The 23,926-nt window shown below is 41.6% G+C and overlaps 1 protein-coding gene across 1 annotated transcript in view; it reads left to right on the top strand.

Moving 5' to 3' along the window:
- Positions 1–19,177: 19,177 nt before the first annotated feature.
- The window catches only part of ELK3 (ETS transcription factor ELK3), a 35,645-nt gene continuing 30,896 nt past the window's right edge, over positions 19,178–23,926 (top strand). Inside the window, exon 1 of the mRNA XM_021527959.3 lies at positions 19,178–19,738. The gene's annotated coding sequence lies outside the window, so the exon portion shown is untranslated. The remainder of the gene's footprint in view (positions 19,739–23,926) is intronic.

The raw sequence follows: 23,926 nt of genomic DNA on the forward strand, positions 1-23,926 counted from the left end.
GATTTGCCTTTGGTTTCCTCCTGCAAACCCTGTAGTTGTTCCTGTCTCTGGTGTAGTAAGGGGTATGGTTTAATCTAGTCCTGGCTCTTTCCTCCTATTGGAAATAACATTGATGCTCCAAGAGGATGCAAATGTTAAAGCCAGGTGATGTTACAGAAAGAAAGGAAATACTTGGTCAGGAAGGACTGAGAGTGTGCAAGTACAGCTACACCTACAAAAATTGCAGCTACTATATGAATTGGTGGTGCTAAAGATGTTCTGACACTGTGTCCAGAAGTCCAGCTGGCATGATATTACAGGGTTGCAATGCATCCAGGAGTCTGAATAGGTCAACATTCAGTAATAGAAACTTAGGTCATATGTATAACATTTATCGAGATGGCATCAAGGCATTATCACAAATTGAGAGATGGTGCTGAATTTTTGTGCTGCATATTCCAGAAAGATTGTGTGAATGTCACCATTCATGCATTGAGTTCAGTCTAAGATAGCCATAATTTCTGCCATTTTTTTCCTCACTCTGGAGCCTCCTGAAGGCAGCCTGTACTGAACCCCCTGGAGACTTTCTGCAAAATGGGGCTGGATAGGGATGACCTGGAAGAGACCACTCACGAGTGTTTCAAATGCTGTATCTACACCATGGCTCATAGAAATCCAGCAGTGAGGAGGGTGTGCTGGCACCTGGGCTTCAGTACCAGCAGACCTCCTAATGGCAAAGCCCTTTCAGTTGTAAACCAGAAAGGCAAGAGATTTTAGTTGTCTCTGAAGGAGACAGCATTCAATGCTCTCCTTCTGTCTAGGTCCCTTTGTCTGTGCAAATTGTGCATTTTTTTCTAATGGGAAGAGGTGATATGTAATCACAACTGGTCTATTGCCATCTTTGTTAGCTTGTAGGAATAAAATTTAGACTTCCAGAAGGTAACAGTCAATAAATATCATTATCTATTTCACAGGATTAAAGTACTCAGAAGAAAGAGGAAAAAAAATACATAGTCTAAATCAAAGCTGATGATTGGAAGAAAATAAACATCACAGATACAGAATGTACTAATGTTCAGATGTGTTGGCTCACTTGTCAGAACCAGTGGTTCTTGGATATAAAAATGACAGATTGAAGGATTTGTAAATCAATGTTTAAAGGGTCTGTTTCTTCCCTGTTATTGTGAACAGAATGCTAACTTGGCAAGTTATCTTAGTGACTCCAGAAAACATTTCAGCTACCTTCAGCTGGCTCACCAGTAGGCCACACTGCTGCAGACACTCACACACAATTATGATGTGTGCAACAGAAAAAAAAAATACTTGTTGAAAAGAACTCTTACTGAATTTCATACTTTGGGCAGCTCTTCTGCCACTGTAAGAAGAAGAATTGTTTGCATGCTTGGTTATTATTTTTAATGTTCTTCAGGAGGGAAATTATTCAGGATTTGGAAACAAAAACTACTGGTCAATTTTGCAGCTCTGAATACCTCTTCACAGTGATAACATTTTTCGAAATCTACTGAAGGGAAGGTCTCACCCACTGAATCCTGTGTCTAATCTAAAATGGTCCATGCTAAAACTTCCTGTATCTTGAAAACAAAATGAAGAGTGAAAAACTAAAGCATGACCAAGAGGAGAAAAAAGAGAAAAATATAGCAGAGATTTGATTGTATTATTAACAAACCTTTGAATTGCTCTTTTTGATGATCGCTTTTTGAGGAAAAAAGATTTTCTCAGGCCTATTTCTAGTATGTCTTACTGTCTCAGAAACCCATACTGAGGATTCAGATATCTTCAGGACAGGTGCCTAATAAAATACAAATAGTCATGTCTTTGTGGCAGAAGAGTTTAGGCCAGACATAGTAAAGTCAATAAAAATGTCCTGGTGTTTTCAACAGGCATTGAATTAGGCACAAAGTAGGTGGTAGGGAGCTATGGGGTCTCTGCCACCTGTCCAACTGTATCATAGGACTTCCAAGTGATCCCAGCAATTAATTTATGTTTTATGCTTCCTTTTCCCTACTTTTCTGAGTCTGCTAAAGTTTCTGCCCAAAGGCATAGTCAGGCTTAATGGCTCATAAGGCAATTGTAAGATCCTAGGAAGTGCTGCAGGACTGCAAGGTACTCCCGCTACCCAGCAAAAATCTCCTTTTATGTCTGGTTGCACACTTAAAGTTTAAGATGAGGGGCTGGTGAACACAAGGGTTAATTACAGGTTCCCACGGATTATGTTTTCTCTCGTGGGCCTACTTTGAACTTCACTCTCATGTTTATTTAGCTGTGTATATGTGTGTGCATGGCCCTGCGTGTAGCAAAGGGCCAGAAGGGCCGAGCCCCTCCCTGAGGAAACTCTGACAGAGGATCTGTGCAAATGTGCTTCCTCTTCCTTTCACTCCCCAACCTTAAGGTCAGAGGATCTGGAAAATCCTCCTCCACCCTGTGACTTGATCTGATGGTTGTAAGAGAACTGCGGTTCCCCGGGCCTTCCTGCTCCTTCCGCTCCCACCCTTCCCTCTCACAGCCTGGTAACCCTTTAAAGCCTTCTCCAGAGTGATGCCTGTCGACCCCAGGCACTGGAGAGGGACACAGGGGAGTTGGCTGCTCGTGTTTTCACAAGATGAGTAGTCCTGGGTTATCCCAGGTGGAAGGCTGTTTCTGTAACCCCCATGGGCCAAGGTAACATGTGAAAATTGAAGTTTTTCAGGGACATTGCTTCCTGTTCTCTGATAGATGAGACAAGCCTGGAAAATGCATCAATTATTAACTCAATTGAGAAGAGATAACTGCTTTTTAATTTTTTTTTTTCATTTTAAATCTCAGATTTTTGGATTCAGGACAAGTCAAGAATTCCTGCCTTTGGCTTCCAGCTTCACTGCAGCGTGAGGGGCCCCCATAGTGGCTAGTGCTGGTGGCTGGCACAGATGGGAGCATCGGGGCTGCAAGGTTCCTTCTTCCAGGCTTCCTGCTTTGAGTGGAATTCTCCCATTAAGGTGCTTTCCCACAGCTGCTGGTGCTGCCCTAAAAACAACTGCTCTGAGGACTCTTAGACAGGCTTTCAAGGTCCTCCATGTTGAAATCACAGGAAAAAGGACAGGTGGCCAGAAGTGTGTCTCCATGCCCAAAATATGTGCCCAAGTTGGATGCCAGGCAAAACCATGAGCAACCTCAGCTCCAGGCACAGCCCATTCCCAACAAGGCCGCACACTTTCCACTGCCTGGATTGAGAATATCCCAGCACTTCCCTTGGCTGCCATTTTTAGTGTAGCTGCAGTAAAATGGAGTGCCCAGCTTCCCAGCAGAGAGAAGCCCCAGCCCTGTCCATCACAGTCCAGAGGGCTCTTCTTGCCCTGCTCTCTGGAGGAGGGGGATCACATTTCTGCCTGCCTGCACGAACAGGCCTCAGGTGGTGATGTGATTACAGATCACCTCTGTTGGCCAGTCAGCTGAGATGGCTTTCCCTGCACACCTCTCCTTGCAGCAGCTGGAAGTGCAGGAAGGGACACTGGGGACAGGATCACTTGCTGTGTCTCTGATTCCACCCTTTGCAGCTCTGGTCATTTCAGCAAGGAAATGAACTGTCACCTCTAGGATGGGACAAGGGAGGTGGCAATGCCTCACCTGCTGCTCGTATTTGTGGTGGACAGTCTAGCCAGCACTTTCCCGAGATGCTAAATGCACTCCCAAACTTTAACACACACAAACCTGATCATTTTGTATTAATTTAAATTATTTTTAAGGAGCCATTTATTATCACCTGTTGCTTCTGTATGCAGTCTGAATTTCTGATGCTATATGTAGACTTTGCCTCCTTAATAGGAGCTGAAGGTGCTCCCAAAGGGCACATTCAGTGTGCTCCTTCATTTCCCTGCTCAGTCTAGACTGAGCAAACATTTTAGGTTCTATCAGTCTTTGTGGTCTGCAATTAAGAAAGCTGAGACAGATACAGGTTAGTCTAGTTCTTCTGCAGATTGATTCATTACACACTGACAGGTCAGGGCTGCAAACAGCAGCAATGCTGACCCACAGAATAAGTACTTCCTAACATTAGCATTGACCCAGGCATATTATAAAGATATTAATGTAATTATGCCTCATTGGAAGGCCTTTCAGTAAACATATCTATATATAAAGCATCTTTAATTTAAAGATGTGCAAAGTGTCTTGGGTTTTATTCCACTCTGTTTACACTAAGGCTATTACTCTTCCATGGACATGAAACTATACTGGGCTTCAGCCCAAAGAAAAACCACAGGTGTTTGTATCCTACAGCAAACATTTCTGGATTCCTGAACTAGTGTTTGTACAGGTAACCATGAAAGGTGTTACCAGGGGGCCACAAAACTGCCTATAAATATATTCACAAATTTCACATTTCCTGAACTGCTATTTATTTTGTAAAGCACCTGACACAACTTAGTTGTGAGATGATTAGGGTTTGTGTGCTGCCCTGCAGTGAAAAGGTAAATAAAAGAGTGATAATGATGTCTTCTCCTTTCCTTCTGCACAGAATTATTACTGTGGTGTTTTGGTTTAATGTGTCTTATTAGCAAACTTCTGGAGTTGCTCTTGAATTAAAAGGATTTCAAGGAGAGCATAATTTATCATTTGTGAATCCCATCTACTTTAAAACAGGGCAAGGATTTATTGAATTTTAAAAAGAAACATAACCATGGTTTTTACAATAGTAATGAATTCTGTGCCGTGAAAAAGGTCATATGAAAAGCAGTAGGAGGACAGGATGCTGGGATAAAGCACTGAGCAGATTTACTTCCTAAATTAACATTTTCCTCTCTCTTTTTTTCCCTCTCTACTCTCCCTGGGACTTTGTGGAATAACAGCATCTTGTGCTAGACAAAGAAAATGAAAGAGCATTAAATGCAGGTATACTGGAAATGTGGTAGGCAAAATATTGTGACATTTCTAAAGAAAAAACCCAAAATATCACAAAAAGGAATGCAGATTTAAGTGGAAACATGCAATTCAGCTTATCTGTTTTAATAAATGTAAAGGTCACATTCAAATGTCCAGTATGTGTGGAATAAATTTTAATTGAAGACAAGTTTTGCACTTTGCAACACCTAATGATAAGCTAGTACAAGGTGTTTGACATGTATCTATGGCAAATCATAAAATGTCACGACATAGACTTTGAAAATTTTGCCAAGTTTACCAGAAATGTCCATCTACATTTGCCACTTTGCTTTACCAGCGAGACCCTTCTGCCTGATCCCAGGAGTCCCAGAGTCCCAGGAGCACTCTGCATTCAGCTGCCCCAGGCCAGGAGGAGCACTGGGGCACAGTGACAGTGAGACTCATGTGCTTGGTTGTGGGAGTAATTTATCTCACCATCCAGCTGTACATTTTGACTGTTGCAACAGGGGGTCAGCACAATTCTTTGCCTTTCCCTGTCCTTTGACATGCCAAGGAGATGTCAAATTTGCAGTCCTGGCGTGTCTGCCCATTCTTCTCTTTTAACCTCCTTATCCAAAGGACTGTTTCAAATTTCTTGCCTTGCCGTCACGCTTACTGGGCACCCCCATTTGTCCTCAGGTTTCTGTGGGATAAAAGGAGGATCAAGTTACCTGTTTTCTATTTCCGGCAAGAATTTCAGAGCCCTTTCCTGTCTTGAGTCCCCTGGACTCACTAAGGATAAGCTCTTGCAGAAGAGAGGAAGCAAAGAACACTCCCATAGCAACAGCACTCTTTCCCCTATGTCTCTGAATCTTTCTGTGTAAAACCTCTCGATTTTCATCTGCACAATGGAAAAAGATAAGCTTTGCCCTATTTTCCTTTCCCGTAGGCCCTGAAAAATTATGAGGAGGTCTGGGGGATGTAAAAAAGCATAAATATAAATAGTTTAGGAAAAACTGATTAAAAACAAAAGATAAAAACCTGCAAGACAGAGAAGAATATGGGGGGGGGGGAGCGAGGGGGCGGGGGGGGGGAGAAAATAAAACTATGAAATAAGAAAGAAAAAACCCCAAAGGTACAGAAAAGAAATCATGATCCCAAGTATTTGCATCACTTCCACAGTACTGTGCACTTCCTAGATTGGCAATATTGTTCAGGAGTAATTTGGCCTCATAAACACTGATTTCACACATAACCAGTAGAAAGGATGACAAAACCCCAGTCTTCTGTGAGATGTCTGGAAATAGCTGTATCCAAGTTACAATTCCAGCGAACAAGGAGAAAAAGTCAATACAGAATGGTGCACTACAACGTGTTTCCATGTTCTGCCTGGGATTTCTCCTCACATATCTCCTACTGGGATAATTTAAAACTTTTGACATCCATGACCAGTGCATACAAATTGTATTCTCCTTTGCTTTCTCTTTATCATCTTCCTCACAACCTTCCTCTTAGTTCTCTGGGTCAAAAGGGCATAACTTCCTGTCTGCCTCCTAAAGCCATAGTCTTTTTTATTTTGAAAAAATATTGAGTTGAAGACTAATTTTATTTTGCAGATAACAGAACATGAAAATATTTAAAATCCATAGGAACAGAATAGGAGATCTTTTTAAATGAAAAAACAATCAAGCAAAGTGGTTCCCTCAGAATACTTGCAAAAAAACCTAAATGTGAATATAAAATAAAATAAAATGTGAATATAAAATAAAATGTGAATATAAAATAAAAGACCTGTAAGTACTTTTTTTTTTCTGCAAATCCTCAAAATATGGAAAAAACTTACTTGGAAAAGTAAAAAGTAAGGTGAAAATACAGCATTATAGGCCTAAAAAACAAAATCAATGAAAATAACAAAGTGAGTGAGGATTTGGACAAGCCAAATAAATGCTGACAGGACTTGAGGAGAGTACATAAAATAATCTTACCCAGGAAAAGATAGTCTCTGCATCATAGCTGAAAAAAAATTGGAAAAATGACACTTCAAAGATGATCTGTTATCTCCATCAGGAATTTCCTAAATTCTTACCCTAAACAGGCTGTAGTAAATAATTTCTGCAGCTGATCAGCATGCTACTTAAAAGGATGTTTGTTTATTTTCTATAAATCAGAGACCAAGGCTACTTTGAAGTTTCCAGACAGTAACACCGCATCCACTCCCTTGCGGTGTGTGGGTTGTTTCCAGGCTGAAAGGTTTAGAAAGATGTACAATTGAACTCCTAAAGAGAAAATTCATCCCACTCAGTTCTGTGAGTGAATCAATTTAATATAATAACACAGACTGTTTTTTTCTCACTATTTTGAGGAAGAATGGTAAAAGCCACATATGAAAAATTGTGGGGTTAGAGGCTTCATCCTTATCTGTTGAACACTTAGCACAAACAGCTACAATCTTATTCCCTCTAGGAAATGAATCCTCATTCTCAGGGAATTTTGATGTTCAAACTAAAGGCTCACTCAAAAATCCCAAGTATGTGTCTGACAGAAAACAGAGGTTTGGTTGATTTTTCTTCATAATTTTAAGATATGTGAGATGTTGTGCACACGGGTACAGATTCTAATTCTTCAAATTAATTTGGTTTATAATATGCAAGATGTCAACTGCCAAAAAAATGGAAAAAAATGTGACAACAGCTATCATTTTACTTGCAGAAATTTCATTAGTACCATTGACAAAAAAACCCCAAACTTTTTAAATTAGGACATCAGTGCAAGGTCTTTTTGAAACTTCCTGAGCAATGATGACAGCCCACAGCAGACACTTCTAAAATTTCTTCAGTTCATATCTCACAGACCAATAATTTTCTGCAACCTATAATGTTGGACCCAGTAATGCACTGTAATCTCATATAATAGCACAATCACCACAGAACATTATTAGCATTAATGTTAGTGAACACATAGAGTACCCAAATATTTGAGGGTATAACTCCTAAATTAGGATATTTGTATACATGGTGTAAACTGTTAAATATAACTGAACACAGTTTAAATCTCCTCTCCTCTCCTCTCCTCTCCTCTCCTCTCCTCTCCTCTCCTCTCCTCTCCTCTCCTCTCCTCTCCTCTCCTCTCCTCTCCTCTCCTCTCCTCTCCTCTCCTCTCCTCTCCTCTCCTCTCCTCTCCTCTCCTCTCCTCTCCTCTCCTCTCCTCTCCTCTCCTCTCCTCTCCTCTCCTCTCCTCTCCTCTCCTCTCCTCTCCTCTCCTCTCCTCTCCTCTCCTCTCCTCTCCTCTCCTCTCCTCTCCTCTCCTCTCCTCTCCTCTCCTCTCCTCTCCTCTCCTCTCCTCTCCTCTCCTCTCCTCTCCTCTCCTCTCCTCTCCTCTCCTCTCCTCTCCTCTCCTCTCCTCTCCTCTCCTCTCCTCTCCTCTCCCCACCCCACTCCTCATGTGCTGTTTGTTTGCAGCTCTCTGGAGTAGACATTTTTCATTCTGCATTTGAGGAAGCTGGTGATACTAGATGAAATGTCTTTTGTCTCTTTCCATCTCTGTTATTTTTTATCTTCAATACTCTGGAAGAATCCCATCCTCATCTCAAGACAGGTGACTCCTTGTCATCTCCAGACAGATGACTCAGTGTAAGTCTTGCTTGAAGTCACTCAAATAGGAAATACCTGTTACAGAGTGACTGTGTGATTGACATTTTACCTGCAGAGTTTGCCTACCGCTTTCTAAGCAATTTCACAAAAAAAAAATACCAGATAACACCAGAAGCCTTAGCTTCATCTGGGGCTCTACCTTCTAAAACATATTTTCCAGACAGATGACCTACCTTTTTCTCCAGACCTGAGAAAGCTGACAATACAAATCACTGCAAGGTAATATTCCCTGAAAGATAAAAAATACTCTCACAATTCAGCAAAGATCTTAAAACAGCTAAGTAAGTTCTCCCTTCCTGAAGCAAAGGATCATTATCAATAACTGTTCATCACTTCCTGGAACCCTTGCCAAGAGACCCAGAACATCTCAGTTTCCTGTTTCAACCCTCTCAAATGTTATGCAGAACTTTGAAGAGAGGCAATGAAAACAACAAGCGTCTTGGAAAAAAGACACCAACTCTATTTCCATACAGTTCCATGGAAATTAAGCAGTCTTGTGAGAGGAAAAACTCATTAAGAAGGGCCAAAATGCTACAATTCCAGATTTGCTTTGTGCATAGACATCTCTAAGGTACCAGTCCTACCTTAAAAGTAGCTGGCAAAGCTGCAATGAGGAAAGACAGAGGTGATTCTTGCTGAAAGACAGACATCATAGAAGTTGCTGTTTCCTCTTCTATACCACACATCCTTGAGGGCATCTGTTTCTGGATTATTAAATTAATCTTCTGCCTGTGACTCATTTTTGTTTTTTCACAAACATAAACTCCCTTGGCGGCTGTTCTGCTCAAGTAGGGAAAGTATCAGGCCTCAAAGGAAGGTTTTTACTGTGAGAGAGAAGTGAAGACTTCTTGAAGGGGCAGATGCAGTCCCGCTCTAAATATGACTTAGAGCCATGATTTAATGATGTGGCACATGAGTGCATGGAGGTCTTGCTGACCATTCTAACTGGGAAAGCACAGGGAAAGGGAAAGAAACTCTATCAGCATCATGGTAAATTCTCAAGTTGGATACCTCACACAGGAGACACAGATCATGATTCTGACTTCACAGTTTTCAAAACTACACAGAGCACTCATCTGTTCTTTGTGTCTTTACCTCAATAAGCTCCTCATAGAAACACACAATTTTTTTTTTAATTGAATCAAATGATGAAACAGTTTTTATGGGGAAATAATTGTTCAGAATTGCTTATGGTGATGTTTAAACAAACACACCTGAAAATGCAGACTCTGAAGTAGCTACTAAACATTCAAGACACTGTTCTTTACCTTTAGTGAGCCCTTCAGTAGAGCAGCCCTCTTCTATTTCTATGGAGCCCAGGTCTTAATCTGTATCATCTAATAAAGCTGATCAGAAATGTAACTAATAAATTAGAAAAAAGACACATTTCTTTGAGTTTTCACCTTTTTTTTAATAAAACTTTTTCTTGTTAGAATCACATGTATGATTTTACACTGAGGCTCTCAAGGAAAAAAGATGCCTGCAACCTCTAGGGGAAGATATTGAACAGTTTGCACTGGTTTTGGGGTTAATCTAGAGAGCAGAACAAAGTTATCTGAACCTTCTGATATGTGGTTTCCTGAGGCTCTGATAGGAAAACCAAGATTATTGAGACAACCAGAAAGACCAAAGAAGAAGGTGGTTAAAGACTGTCTGTATTTAACTGGCGTAACACTAGTCCTGAGGACAGTCTGGTCTTGTCTAGTAGCCTCTTGTGTGGGTTAGACAAGAAGAGAGGAATTTATATCTCTGTGGAGCTGTGCAAAAAACTAAGTTGTTCCAGAAAGGAAGAGAAAGTGAAGTCTGGCTTCATATGGCTTTACCTTTTTTGACTGGGGTTCTCTGTTGCCTAGTAAGTGCAAATTCTAGCTGACTCTAATCACACGATAAAGGCATTTGTACATTATCATCATGTGGACTCATTGGTGTCTGTGACTTGAGTTCAGTAACACTTCCTCCTGATTGTAGCATTAACAGGGTCTTCTTCCTAAGAGCTGATTTTCACAGATTTTTCATGGAGTTTAATGTTAATCTCTGTCCAACCTGTAGTTGTGATGGGGCAGTCTCAGAAAAACTTGTAGTTTGGGTGGAGAAATGATTGAGAGCAGCCCTGCTGAGAAGGACTTGGGGTGATGGCTGCCAAAAAACTCAGCATGACTGGGCATTGTGAGCTTGCAGCCCGGAAAGCCAACGGAATCCTGGACTGCATCAAAAGGAGGATGGGCAGCATCAGGTGATTCTGCCCCTCTGCTCCGTGCTGGTGAGACCTCACCTCGAGTGCTGCACACAGCTCTGGCCCCTAACATAGGAAGGACATGAATTGTTGGGAAAGTCCAGAGGAAGGAACAAAGATGATAAGGGGACCAGAACACCTTCCCTACAAAGAGAGGCTGAGAAAGTTGAGGCTGTGCAGTCTGGAGAAGAGAAGATTGAGCAAAGACCTCATAGCAACCTTCTAGTAGCTGAAGGGGGCCTGTGGGGAAGCTGGACAGGGAATCTTTGCCTGGAACTGTAGTGACAAGACAAGGTGGAATGTTGTTTTCTGATCTTCCCTGTCTACCAAATGGTGGAATCATTCTCTTCCCTCATACCCAGCTTCATGCCTTGTTGCTATGGCTAGGAAAGGACTGCTGAATGATCCAAATGAGAAATATAAATATATACATCTGCATTTATATGTGTGTAGGGTTATAAAACAGGCTTCCAATGTACAGAGGAACAGTACAATGGTTAAAACCTATGCTGACTGCTCAGGAGCATCATCCATTAGCATTGCCTACACTTTTAAAGTCCTGTTCCTCTATTTTATTGTAAGTATTACCTTTTAGAGTGAATTAAAAGTGGAACTTGGATAAAGGCCTTTACTAATTTCTTTATTTATTACAGGGAGTTAGGAAATTCCCCTGCAATTCCCACAAGGATGCAGACAGAGTCTGGACAGACAGACAAGTGAGAAGTGGGAGCTAATGAATATTGCTCCAGTGTCAGACAGGTAAAGCACTCCCCCCTTCCTGTTAATTCAGTTGAAACAATGAAGAGAAAAACCCAACCCACCCTTGTCTTGTTTGGCTTAGACATGAACCCTTGATAAGACTCTGGAAAACAAGAAACTTTGTAATAGATTTTAGCTACCTTTGGCTGGCAAACTCATATGTCATAAAAACGTAAAAATAGTGCACTTCTGCCATTCAGCTTAATATGTTGTAGATTACAGAAAATTACTGAGATAAAGAATAATATAACATTTTAATTTTAATATTACATACTTTACATTTCTCTACAGAAAGGATATCCCAGCAGGAAGGAGAAAGGTGGAGCACAATCCCTGTAGCATTTCTTGTTCTGCTTTGTACAAAACTTTGTAGGGACACAGGAAGAGGATACGGAAGTTTCTACAGGAAAACAGAGAAAAGTTCAAACATAAACAGCATCCAAAAACTTTACCAACACTTTATAACATTTCCTTCTTATTTTTAAATGTTTAAGGACAGTTACATTACACCATAGTTTGCTATACATTTGTATGTGTAAGTATTTTTACAATTTCTCTTACAATATTAATTGCAATAATATCTCAAAGCAATTTCTAAGATGAATTGTGAAATTTTTATAAGAGTATATATGCAATAATCTATTTGGGATAGCATCCTCCTTTTAACAGGATGAGCAAGTGTCAGACTAACAAGTTTATACTACAATCTATGCAAAACTTTGAAGAAACTTGGTATTTAACCAATGTTCCCCTGAAGACTACTTCCTCAATGGACCCCTGACTGGAATCCACCACAGTCAAAAGAAACTAACATAACTTCAACACCTTTTACTGAAGGATGGAAGATCTTGCTTCAGCAAAGCTTCAGAACATGCTTCAATCTAGTGTTGCAGGCAGCTGAAATATGTATGAGAGGGTTTAGCCAAAGACCTGTCCTATCACCTGGAACAGCCATGGTGGGATGGTGCCAATGGTGGGATATATCCATGTTATCTGTTCCCATAGGCTTGTATGTAAAGGGAACATCCCTGTCTGACCATCCAGGAGCCACCCTGGCAGTCATGCTCGTACCTCCTGAGCCCCTTCCCAGCCATGCTCTTCACACACACACCAGCTCAACCCAACGTTTCCTTTAGCAGTCTGAGACGATACTTAAAATAATTTAATCTTGGTGCAATAACTAATTAAGAAAACACCAACTCAAGCTGGTGTCTCTGAGGAGTGACCCCAAAAAAGGAGCCCCTTTGCTTTCATCCCCTCACAGCCTAAGCACTGGGAAGTCAGAGTGTGCTCAGCTCCTGCCGCATCTCTGGTCCCCCCCCTCCCCAGCCCACGCCACAGGTGCCTGGGCCCTTTGTAATGCACCTCACAGCCCCTGCCTGGGGCTCCAGCCACCTAGAGCTCAGCCCACAGCTCCAGCTGCACCCTGAGCCACCTGCATTATATGCATTCCTCAACATGTTTTTGCTTGAATACATTGTGTGTTAAGTAAAACACAAAGCACATGGTTAGCTCCTAAGAATTTGTTTAGTAAGTATGGACTTTGGCTTGTGTTTATGGCCTTTTGCTAGGTCTGGCTATGAAGAAGCCGATGGTTTGAATCAAAAGAACTTTCCATATAAATGGGGCATCTTTTGACAGTGCCTAGTCAAAAGCACACAAGAGCCAAAACAATATTCATACAACTGTAGATTTGGCTGCACATCCTCAATTCTGTTAGAACTGCAGCTACCACAAGCATGTGATGATAGGGTATCAGCTGGGATATTAGGTATCAGCTTTTCAGTGTGTGGCTTTTTCAGGTACAGGTAGGGCAGTAGTCTCATGTTCTATTACAGAGTAAGTATATGAAAGATGTAGAAATGGGGAATTTTTTTGAGGAACAAGATCAAGTTTGCATTGCAGCCTACATTACTTGAGTTTTTAGAAGGGACAAAAACCTGTCACTTTAAAATTACTTAGATATGAGTTTGTCTACACTGAAAGCCTTTCATAATTGTAGTTAAAATGTATAGCAAATAAAATCTCCTCATTAACAGATAAAAACTGGAATCCACATTTCAGCTGTACAGAAGGCAGAATATGAATCAAATATATACCTATGTCTTCTAACCCGTAGCAGGTAGTTAGGGTGGCTGAGTTATCTAGAGATGCTTCCCAGGATCCCAGCCTGGTCAGCAGGGAGAAGCAGGCACCTTGGGAGCATTCATACCAGGGTCCTAAATTACATGCCCTGAAATATTTTCCAAAATCTTTCTCCATTACCATTCAAGAAAAAGGAGTGCACACGAACATGCAAAATAAAGGTTTTAAGATACATTAATTTTTAATTTTTTTGTGTAACATGACTTAGGAAAAAGGATTTTCTAGCAAGCAGAATGGAGCTACAATTATGCTAATATCCGTAATTTCCCATAAGAAACACATAATCTCTGTACTTTATGGTTTGCACCAATGACTGGTTAAAGGGCTAGTTTTGACTTCTAAAAATTGAACATTTTGAAGACTTTGCTTTTCCAAAGGGTCTTTTATATGAGGTTTGTAATTATGGCTATGGAGTATGAGAACAGGAAGGGCTTTATCAGTTATTATATTAGAAAATGCACATCACCAAGAAAATGCATAATTAACTTTGTAACTATAAAATACAAAAATACATTAATTGGAACATTATAATAAAATACACAGTAATTAGAAGAGAAAAAAAAATCTTGTCATTTTCACCTATCTGAAAATTTTTAAGTAGACCTGTGTCCCAAAGTGTGCGTCATACTGAAAACATAAATTTATAAGGTAACATGTTGAAAGTAAAATATGTTCAATTTCATTCATCATTTAAACATTTTAGAATTAGTGTGGGCTGAACAGAAATGTCAGTGAGTTGTTCTCCATTGGACCAAAAGCATTTGAGAACAGTAAAAGCAGTTTAATTATGTTCAGATGCTATGGTGATATTCGTCAGGACAAAGACAAGTACCTTGGATCACTTATATTTAGAGATTAGGTTAGGATAATATAGATAGATGGGAAATGGTGGGGGGAGGGGATGAGACAAAAAAAATGCAACTAGAGTTCTAGCTCAGACCTTTAATTAATTAGCCTGGAAAAGAAATTGCTGTACAGCAGATTGGAAGATTTAAGAGAAAACTGAAACAGTTAGTCTCTGCTGTTATATTAGACTTCATGGTTGGTCAGAGATTCATGGTATCCTCTTTCCCTGTTTTCAGGGGTTGCTCATTAGATGGTCTAGGTTCCTTCAATACAGAGTGACACCACATTCCTTTATTGATGAACAAATCATAGCCAATTACACTGCACACAGGATGTAATTCCTTACAAACCTTTCACTAAGAAGGCAAAGCTAATGAAATTGTACACTCAATGATGTTTTTACTTGAAACATGTTGGGTCATGTGCTTTCTTCCACAGCACACAGGGAAAGCAAAACATTCAGGAAAGCAAAATGTGGCAGAGGAAGAGGAGTGTAAAAGCAGTCATTTGCCTCAAACACTCCTTCCTGATCAAGCACCACAGCCTTCCGGGGGTGGATAGGGGAGAAGAGGAAAACCTTGGGGTCTCTAAAACATCATTCTTTTAAGACTGAAGGCAGATTTCTAACTCCAGCCCAACAACAAATCTCATTCAAAGACAGTCACGAGGGACTAGAACATGCTCCCTAAGGGAAAAAGAAGTCCCTGGGAAGACAGAAGAGGCTCCTGCTTCCCTGCCAAAGCCCTACCATCTGTACAGTATACTTGTTTTACAGTGTGAAGAAGCACTAGCCCTTCTCCTGCCTCTGACAGGAAATATTTTAGGTTAAAACTTGCAGGATTTCTTTGTTTCAGAAAATGTGACATTAAGTTTCGAAGATTTTGTGGCAACATGCAATTTTTCCCACTAATCTGAACCAACTTTGAACAAGAGGTTTCTCAAGAACAAACACAGTTCTGTTGATGTCTGCCATCACCCCTTCTAAAGTTCACAAATTTACTCTAGATAGCTCAGCAAAAAGCCCAGGAAGAAATGCTTGTGGGAAACACTGTGCAACTTCGTCCCTTGAGTTTCCATGGATTTAGAGTCAGTGTTATATGCTGGAGCTGCGGTATTGCACACAGCACTTTTCTTGCCATTGAAGCTGCCAGTGAGATGAGATAAAACTGAGGACTTGACCACTTTGTGAGCAGTGTGGATCCCCCAGGGCTTTTTGCAATAATGAAGTTATTGGCTCTAAAGCCTGTGCTGGTTCAGCTACAGGAGAGTGTGAAAGAGAAAAGCCAAACCTCCTAGAGCAACATTCATCCGTATGGATGCAACATTTGCAGGACATTTAAATAATATGTTGTGAATGGCAGCCAAGAATCTTACATGATTAAACTGTCATTTCAGCTCAGGTAATTAGTTTTTATTTACTCAGTTTCCAAAATTCCCTGGAAATCTTCCTGTAACCTGTCAGGTGGTTATTCAAGTTAGAATTGCTAGAAAATAAGAAAGAAGAATGGTTAGGAGTGCTTCTCCCACAGAACTATTGTACTTGTCCTAAAGGCAGACACAAATCTGAAGCCTCTTCACTGCACAGCCTGTAATCTAGAAAGAAATAAAAAATATTAGAGAAGAATATATTCATTAAATATATTAGCACTTAAAATATTAAATGAAACAACAATTATTTCCAACTGCTTTCAACTTTGTTCTTGATAATTACATGCAATTATAAGCATCTATGTACACTTAAGGAAAATTGTATACCACAAAGTGACATTACAATTATATAATTTCATTTAATAATTTAATTATGGAGGCACTCAAGGCTCAGAGTGAAATTAGACTAAAACATAGACCAACCCATTTATAAGTCTCAGCCTGAAGAGCTTTAAACAGAGATCTAGAGGACAGAAAATTTACCTTTACTTTTTTGTTTCCTTCTCTTAGATTGTTTAACTACAGCAGCACATGAGATTTATGAACAGTTTAAAAATGCAGGAGAAACAATCTGAAAAGACAGACGAAGCTTGGTTTCTTAATTGATGTAATCTAATAAAATGAAGCAGAATTATAGTCACTATTCTTAGGAATGCTTTGGGGCAATTTTTTCAGCAGGAGTGGTTTATAAATACAGGCTCTTTTACAAATCACACTGTCTCTAGGTAAACAGAGACATCCTGGGTGCATATGTTTGTTCAAGGATTGCCTGAACCCATCAGATTAGGACTTTCAGCAGCAGTAACCTGCCTTACTGGTCCAAGGGGAGCTGTCTCAGTTAAACTAAGTCCTTTACAAGCACAACAGCTGTTGTCTGGACCAAATCTGAGCAAGAAACAACAATTTCCAAAGCTAAACCCTCAGGTCTTCATAGCTTGAGGACAGAACTAAGGCTTCACAGTTAACAGCTATCATGTGCTGATATAACAGATATCATGTGCTGATGAATGGATGTGAAATGAGACACAGAAGCTAACTAGTGACTCTGCTAAAAATATAACCAGCATTTTAATGACTATGTTAACTGACAGGTTTTTTGAAAAACAGAAGAAAGCTCCTACACAACACAAACACACTGTTTTCCTCATACATCATCTTGTATTTTTGCATCAGATAATTCTTATGGTTAACTCAAAGTGTAAATTAATCAAATCAGGCAGATATTGCAGAAGAGAGTTTCAGCAATCATTCTGTAAAGCACAGTGTTTTTATCAAGACATAGATGTAGTTTCCAAAAATACTGTTCCCATGACATCCATAGTGCTACAATCAGTAGCCCTGACCAAAACCTCCCATTTTCTTCCACTTCCTGTACAGCTTTCTGAATTGCCAGTGTTTCCAACACATCCTGGTGTCTTCATTCTGTTAAACAAGTTATGCACTTTTTACTCCAGCTTTTGTAGGGTAATTATTAAAAGCTCTCATCTAGTAGTCATCTGACCTCCAGCATGGCAGCCTTATTTAGGTTTCTACCTGACTAGACAAAAAAAAAGATTGGTGTTGCAAAAAAAAAAAAAAAAAAAAAAAAAAGGTGTTGCAAACAGGTACAGCATAGGAAACTGGAGGGAAAAAGAAGTTTTAAATATATTTTAGAGACATAGTGTTATTTGTAGAAGAAAATAACTTGTACCATTTTTGGGAGTTTGTTCTCTCAGATCTCCACACTAATAGCTGATCAAGGCAACTGTGGTGTATCTGCTCTTGGTCAGAAAGACAATAAAAGACAAATGTAGAAGATGAAAACTGGTGTTCCCAGCTGTCAGTCCAATGCTTCATTTTGATACCATAAAAACTTCTCTGACTGCTCTGTTTGCAAAACTGGGTCTTCAGCTGAAGTTCCCTTATAATCCTCATAACTTAAACCAGTGCTAACAGCAAGGACTTTATCCACTGTACATTTAATTGAGGAAATATACTATCTGAAATTAAAGATTTTAATTCTTCTTTACTTAGAAAACACAAAATGAGAATTTATCAGACCCCATATCTCTATTCTGGAATTCAGAATGACTTCTAAAAAGGAATGATTTAAGAAAAATAACAAAGTTCCATTATTTGGTGTGCTGGTACCAAGTTATTCTTGCTCCTCTATGGCATGTTAGAAGACAAAAAGGAAGAAACCTGATGGACTTCCTCAGGAGACTGAATCTGACCCTATACCTCTGTTCAGATGCTGTTGACTGATGCTTAGTGACCAACTGTGACAATCTCTTTAACTCCATTAAAACATACTACTGTTCCCAATGACATCGCAAGCAACGAACCAATAGAGAGATAAAAAATAATCACAGCTTCTATGTCAATGCTCATCAAAACCAGTCTGAATAGCAGTTGCAGTGCTGGGAGAATAAATCTCATTGCTATTAAAAGAAATAGCGGTATTGGTTTTGAAGTATTATTCCTTGAACATCACCGATGTTCTAGGCAGACAGAAGATAATGTCAATCACTCTGAAAATTTCCAAATAAAATTAGAAATGCTGATATACGAGACACAAGAATATACAAAACTGATGTAAACTGTCAATACTGGAAATGTGTCCCTTTTAATAAATCCAAACCAACAGTTTATATCTGAAGTCTACAGCTTGAAGGTCAAAACCTAAACTTCAATCAGCAAACTACCACTGTTCTGACTCTTGAGGTATTATGTGGAGCTGCAAGATCCAGCTTGTATTTGATGATTTGCAATAGGAAAAGGGGAAATAATTTTAAATTAAAAGAGGATAGGTTCAGACTGGATATAAGGAAGATGTTTTTTACAATAACAATGGTAAGGCACGGGCACAGGTTGTCCAGAGACGTGAAGGTGCTCCATTCCTGGAAACATTCAAGGTCAGTTTGGAGCAGTAGCTCTGAACAACCTGATCAGGTTGATGATGTCCCTGCTCATTGCTAGGGAATTGGATAGGATGACCGTCAAAGGTCCCTCCCAAACCAAATAAAACCATTATTCCATAATGCTATGACCTGAGTGCTCCCTCGATTTAAGTTGTTGTACCATGTTGCACCGCTTCCATACTTTGCTGTCCCTGAGAGGTTCAGCTTGGGAAGGTGGCCAGCGAGCGTCCAGCGAGCTACTGCATCCCACCAGCCCCTCAACCCCAGTGACCCCACCACAGGTGCCCAACGCTCCCCTCCACGGTGACCTCAGCCCTAGCACGGTGGGACGAAGGCGGCCGTCTCTCCAGGGGCCAAAGCAGTCACCATGCTCCGAGATGGCGAAAAGGGGTTCGTAAGCATCTCCCCGGTGTCCCCCGGGGAAACGCGGGCGCATTTTGGCCCAAGCAGCTGGGGCGGCCGGCGGGAAGCTCCTCCCTGGGGGTGTAGCACAGGAAGGGGTGGCGGTCGGGGGTGTCGCGGAGCTCCCTGCGAGCCGGCGGAGTCCCCGCTGCCGGCTGTACTATGCGTGTGTCTTGTGTTACAGCCATGCTGCACATCGGCGGCCAGAGCGAGGGGCGCGGGGAGGAAAAGGCTGTTTACACAGACTGCAAACCGCCCGGGGAATAGTGCGGGAGAGGAAGTGAGCCGGGCCGCTGTCTGACTGCCCCGGCTTCCTGCTCGCTCCCTCTCACGGGCAGGCGCTCACACACACACACACACACACACACACACACACCGGCCCAAGGGGAAAAAAAAAAAAGGAAAAAGGGAAAACAAAATCAGGATCTCATTACTAGAGAAACAGAGAGCCTGCAGAAGACTGTCAGCATGGAGAATCAGGGAATTTTACTCAGCTCCCTCTAGACTACCAGGAGAGCGCGGAAAAGTCCCTCAGCCGCTGGGTAGGTACAAGTGCTGCTGCGCCCGCCCCGGCTCCCGCAAAGTTTCGGGGGGCTGCGGGCAGGAGGAGGGCAGGCCGGCGGCTGCTGCGGGGCCGCGCTCCGCTCGCTGCGGGGCTGGCCGCGGGGACAGCCCGCGGGAGGAGGTGAGGCTCCGGGCACGGGGGCTCGGAGCCCCGCGCGGGCCGGGGAGCCCGGGGGTCCTGCCCCGGGGTCGGGCCCGGGCAGCGCGGCGGTGCCGAGGCGGGGGCGGCGGTCGTGGGGCGGGATGCCTGAGGAGGCTCCGCAGCCGCAGGGGCCCCCGCCCCGGTGGAGGTTTCCCCGGGGCCCCTGCCGCCCCCCGGGAGCTGCGGGTGCAGGCGAGGGGGCGGACCGCGCGTGTGTGTGTGGAGGGGCGCGGATGCGGGAGAAGGAGCCGGAGGGTGAGGAGCGGCAGGGCCGGGAAGGAGGCGCCGGGGGTCGCGGAGAACCCCGGGACCGCGCTCTGCCCCTCGGCGGCGGCGGGGCGTTTCGCGTCCCGCTGCCCGGCGGTGCCGGCTGGCGGTGCCGGCTGGCGGTGCCGGGGCCGCCCCTCCCGCGGCATCCCGGGTGCGGCGGGGGCCGCCCGGTGCCTGTCAGGGCGGCGGGGGCGCCGCGGGTCCCCGGCGGCGCTGCGAGGCCGAGCGGGGCCGGGGAGGGCGCGGGGGGAGGGAAGGGAGGGCTCCTGCAGAAACTGCAGAAGGGGCTTTAAAAAGAGGGGAAAAAAAAAAAAAAAAGTGTCGGGAGAGTTTCTGGCTTGTCTGGAAACAGCAAGACTAATTGCCATGCGCTTCCGGTTTGAAACTGGCAGCAGACAACATCTTGAAAATGAGTCACTGCAGCTCACAAAGAAACTCTGTGGTTTTCTCCCTCTCAGGTTTATGTATTTGCTCCTTTTTACAGTTTCCTTTGTAGTCTTCTGCCTACTCTCCGGACCTCCCCCCACCCTCTTTTTTTAGCCACCCCCTGCCCCCAGACCCCCTTGGCCGACGTGGATAGTTTCCACCACCACCTGAAAAAAAGGAAAACACAAAAAATGTTTGTAAGGGAAGGCGAAAAAAAAGAGAGAGGGAGAAAGGGAGAGAAAGTGGAGAGTTGTTGTTGGATCTGGCTTTGCTGAAGGTTAGAGGGACTCTGATGCTGCAGGGGGAAAAAGTTCCCTGAATTTTCCACTGGCTGCAGGAAGAGAGCCCATTTAGTCATGGCTAAGTAATGTCTGCACACACACCAACTAATCTCATTAGGAGTTTCCGTTCCCTAACACAGGAGGGTTTTGTGAAGCCCTGTCAGCCTTTCTAACGTTGCAGTTGAAAGGGAGACAAGTTACATCTTTATTTACTTAGGAGTGTAGTGCTGTGACAATTTTATATAATGTAGCATCTTTTAGGTCATGGTGACTCCAAAAGTCAGTCGTTGCATTTCATTTCAAGCTGAAAGTTTTGATTCATCTCGTATTTTGCTCATACGGACTTTTCAATTATTTCAGATTAATTTATGCATAAATATTTCCATAGGGTGAAGCATATAAATGGGGTAGCAGGATGTCTCTGTTATGATAAACATGTTCTATGCATGTTTGACAATTGCATGTAATTGCAAAGTTAAAAAATTTTGAGCCAAGATTCTGAGGTGATGGCCATATTTGAAAAATATATTCACCCACATAGCCTTCCTGTGGTGGTGCTTTATATATATAGTTTTCAAGTGATTTTATACATACCAGTTTTGATTTAGTGGTTTGTGTAATTACTTTCTGATGATTTGCTTTCATAATGTTCATGAAAGAAGTCTATGTTCAGAATTACAAAGATTTTTGCCATGCCCCACCAATCTTAAAATAGAAGTAACAACTTTTTGCGGAAAAAAAAAAAAAGTCTGGAGCAAACAAAGAAAATGAATTATTGTTTGCAAGTGGATTTTAGCTAAAGGAATTGTCAATAAATGCAAATAAAATTGTATGCATTAGGAAGTAACACTTAGCTACTTACTTGAATTATTATGTGATAGCATTAGACTAATTTGCAAATATCATGCAAAAAATAATGCTTGCAGTATATCATGTGTTTACCTCTGAGGATCTGCAGTGTTTCCTGTACTTCCTATGTCCAAGTGGCACAGAAAAGTTCTTCATTAACATCACTTTACAGGAAGGACTTCTATTAGTCCTTCACAGAGGACTTCTATTAGTGGATTAGTGACACAATCTCCAGACACAGATGTCTCTCGATTTTCTATCCAGGCAGTGAAGAATTTTTAGAATAGTGTACAAACCAGACAATGTCTAATCTCTGTCTCAATCAAATGCAGCCATCAGGAAGCGAGGGATTATTTTTCAGTTTTGGAGGTTTATTTCTTTAGTGAAATTCTCAGTTTTAGAGAAAGAAGTGCAATATTGGACATAGTGTTCAAAAACCTGTTGAATATGTTATGGAGCAGTTAGTGTGGTGTACAACACCAAAACTAACTGAGGAGTGTTTCCTGGCTCTTACTATCTCTCTCTCTGAAATATGGTCGTTAAATTGTTCACTTATTGTGTTAAATATTGCTGGAATTTCAGTGGGCTGTCTACTGAATCAGAGTAGATGAAGCACACATGTTCATGCATACATACACACATATACATATATATATATATGTAGTCTATATAGCTTTTGTATGTTGTGCTCGTTTGAGATAAGTATAAAACATCTTGATGTCCTCAGGAAAACAGATGTAGTAATAGTGTACTTCATGTTGTGTGTTCTGTGAATTTGAAAGGCTGAATGAGAAGTAATCCACCAATGTGTTAAAAATACAGCAGTTCTGTCTGGAATAGAAAAAAAATCCAGATATCATGTAATGCATGATAGTTTCCACTCAAATAAACAAAGTATTAAAGATGCTTTTATTGTAAGTATAATTTTATTCTTCACCTGTCTAAAAATGTGTTAGGAATATATATTGTCTGCTAAGTATTACAATAATTGCTTACATCTTGATTTTTCCTAATCCACTCTGTGAGTTGTTCTAAAAAGAAAAAACCCACAGGCTTATATCCTTTCTGATATCACTGACTCCACCTAGATGCAACAGCTGAAATAAGCAACTCGGTCTCAGGGGAGAAACTCAGCTACAGCCTTCCTTGTAACTGTTTATAACACCATGCACGTGGACACTTTCATATGTAGAAACAAAAGTGTATTTTGTTTTATTCATTAGCAGTTCTCAGTGCTTACTGATTCACAGTGGTTCTCTGCTCCTGTTACTTAATGTTATTTCATTAAACTTAAGCCATGGGAAGAGATCAAGTATATCACTCCAAAGACTGAAGTATTTCTCCTTTGCTGTGCATAAAATCCAATTATGTGAACTTTGTCTTCTTCTTGTAGAGCCCTTCTTGGGATGGAAGTATTTATGACAGAGTTATTCTTAGGGGCAGCTATTATTGGTCAAGTGAACACAAATATTGGTCAAAAGCTGGTTCTGAAACACTTAGCACAGAATGAAAGTCAATTTTCAGGTTCACCAAGGTGCATGGAACTTGTTACTTGCTCCGAGGTTCATATGTTTGCATGTAGGAAGGTAGCTGTGTGCAACACAGACATGGAGGTCCACGAGCTGTACAGAAAATACAAATCTTAGCCTTGGGAATGCAAGCACATGACAACATGTTGTGTCAGAAGAGAGAAATAGGTATCAAAATAAACAGACATTTGGCTACTAAAGATAAGGGAGTGCGGGATAAGGGTGGGAGCACCAACACATAGTTTCTTGTGATGCATGTATTTATTTAAAAGGATTTTAACTAGCATGTTTTGGTGACATCACAGAAAACTTGTAAGTTCATGTAGTTAATATTACCTCTCTGAGTGGTTCTCGGCCATAATGCTAAATAATCTAGGATAATAAAGAACTGATAAATTAGCTAGTACTTCCCATAAAGATACGGGACGTATCTTTGTGCAATGAGGTGATTTATCAATCCATGGCTTTCTTCTGGTGGAGGTGGCTCCAGTGCAGGGCACGCCTGGAGGCTGCTGCTGGAATCCATTCTGGAGCTGTGACACTGATTATAGGACAGTTATCCTGGACCAGTTTCAAAGAGCACTGCTGGTTTTGAGCTGCTGTCTGTGCTTGGTGACCACACCCAGTGGCTCATGCCACAGGCTGTCACTGACGGGCCTGTGGAAGTCG

The sequence above is a fragment of the Lonchura striata genome, chromosome 5 (genome assembly GCF_046129695.1).
Source record: "Lonchura striata isolate bLonStr1 chromosome 5, bLonStr1.mat, whole genome shotgun sequence".
Classification (NCBI taxonomy): Eukaryota; Metazoa; Chordata; class Aves; order Passeriformes; family Estrildidae; genus Lonchura; species Lonchura striata.